A 2560-nucleotide genomic window follows, 5' to 3' on the forward strand; every position below is an offset into this window, starting at 1 on the left:
GCGGACGCTTGCTCAAATCAACTTCGGCGGCACCGATTGGCAGCTCTTCTTGCTGGTTCCAAACAAGAGCTCTATCTTGAGCTTCTTCTCACCGGCAGACTCAACGGTGATGAGTTTCAAAGCCGGGATTGAGCTTCTTCAAGTTTCTGCAGTTTTTCCAGTGGCAAACCTTCTTCTTCGATCACCTTGGCATTCAACTTGATGGTAATGGCGTCCAGGATGCCAATGGCATCTGAGGATGGAAGAAGAGCTGCCAATCAGTGCCGCCGGAGTTGATTTGAGCCGGTGTCTGCACTTTAACATAGTTGCGGACGTCCGCTCTTGAATGGCTCTGTATATATACAGGCCTTTTCAAATAAGGACCTCCTTACCTTAGCTAAGATACGGATTTCCTTAATTTGACCCACTTTCCGATCATATTTTCACATCATAGTCGTTCACTATTTACATATACATGACTTGATCATCTCTACAAAATTTCAGCTAATTTGGTTATCGTTAAGGTATCGAAAATGTATTAAATCGATGAACGAACCGAATCTGTTCATCATGAACTGTACGTTCTATTAATTTGAAATCATAGTTTTGAATGCCTTAATGATTATCAATTAGGCTGAAAAATTATAAAGATGATCTACTCATATATACTAAGGCTGGGCACTTAGTACCGGATCCCGATCCCGTACCGAAAGTTAGCGGGACGAGATAGAGTTTTAAAAATGCTTGTACCGTACCGTCCCATCCCATTATTGAATTTTGAAACGGCACAGGACGAGATCAAGACTATCCTGAAAAATCTCGTCTCGTCCCGCAATATTAAAATATCTGATTTTTAAATATTGTATTAGATCATATCGTCTATTTCTTAGGTTGTATGAAATCAATGACACCACTCAGATGATTTCTCAAGGACACTTTCATTTCATGCACTCCCTATTTAGCCTCACCCTCACAAGGACACTTACAACATTTCTCTTCTATCTACAATAAAACCTCTATAAATAAATAATGTTAGGAACATGAAAAATTAAAGGGGTTATTATATTATCGATAAATGAACAATATTTATTTATCGATAATTTATTACATTATATAGGGTTTTGTTGTTAAGAGTTTTCTTAATTTGTTAAGAGTTTCCTTAATTTTTTATAATACAAGGAAAAAGCAAAGAACTTTATATAGATATTTTGGGAAATAACTAAATTGAGGAATTAACATTGTTAAAAGTTTTCTTAATTTGTATTATTATGAACATTAATTATTTTTTCTTTTATTAATTTTTAATATTTTTGGATGATTTTCTTTTTTGGCTTTTATATCGGGACGACCCGATCCCGTCCCGTCCCGTTCTTAAAAATGACATTCCCGTACCGTCCTGTTCCGTTGTTTTATTTTCGGCACGAGACAGGATTCACTGAATCCCGTCCCATGCCCAGCCCTAATATATACCTAAAATTTGAACGGTTAAGATAAGAAAATATGATCGAAATCTTACCTTAGCTATGGTACGGATTTCTTTATTCGACCCACTTTTCGATCACATTTTATTATCTTAACCGTTCAGTATCTAGGTATATATAAGTAAATCATCTCTACAAATTTTCAGCGAAATTGATAATCGTTAACTATTCAAAACTATGATTTAGAGTTAAAAGAACGTACGGTTTAGGATGAACATATTCGGTTCGTTTATTGATTTAATATATTTTTGATACCTTAACGATAACCAAATTAGCTGAAAATTTGCAAAGATGATCTAATCATGTATATCTAAATACTGAACGGCTATGATGAAAAAATATGATCGGAAAGTAGGTCAAATTAAGGAAATCTGTACTTTAACTAAGGTAAGGAGGTCTTTATTTGAAAAGGTCTGATTTTGCTTCGAGCACAAGGCTTCACAAATCAAGTAACAGATCCCATTACTTTAAAGCTTCCCGCCCAAATTCTCCAATAGAGCTCTTCTCGCCTTCCAGATACTAGTGAAAACTTGTTTTATAGGTTGGTTGGAATGGGGGGTTGCTCCTATCTTGACTCGATGCTTGGTCACTAGCAGACTTGTCCCTCCGCGGATTCTTAAACCTACACACACACACACAGTACGTAGCCAATGATCACAAAGCAGAGGTGGGAAAACAGATCGCTAAGCACGAGCACAACACGTTTAAAAAGCTTCTCGGAATGGGTGCGTAGTTCCAATTCATTTCGATCAATTACATATATTGAGAGAAGGGAAAACAGATCGCTAAGCACAAGTACAACACGTTTAAAAACCTGCTCGGAATGGGTGCATAGTTCGCATTCATTTCGATCAATTACATATATTGAGAGAAAAAAAATTTATACCACTATGCAACAATACGAAAAAAGATTATAGGAATGATGAAAATTAATTAATATTTACAACAGATCACAAATTTAACAATATATCTATTTGTCGTCAGGGGTGGTTAATGTTCACTGATGACAATAAAAAGACGTTTTTGCCCTTGAATTGTCTCCATTCCCGGAGACTCTCTAGGCTCTTCTCACTTTCTCTCGCCCAAGATCTCTCTCTCTC

This window comes from Fragaria vesca, linkage group LG6 (assembly GCF_000184155.1).
Source record: "Fragaria vesca subsp. vesca linkage group LG6, FraVesHawaii_1.0, whole genome shotgun sequence".
Taxonomy (NCBI): Eukaryota; Viridiplantae; Streptophyta; class Magnoliopsida; order Rosales; family Rosaceae; genus Fragaria; species Fragaria vesca.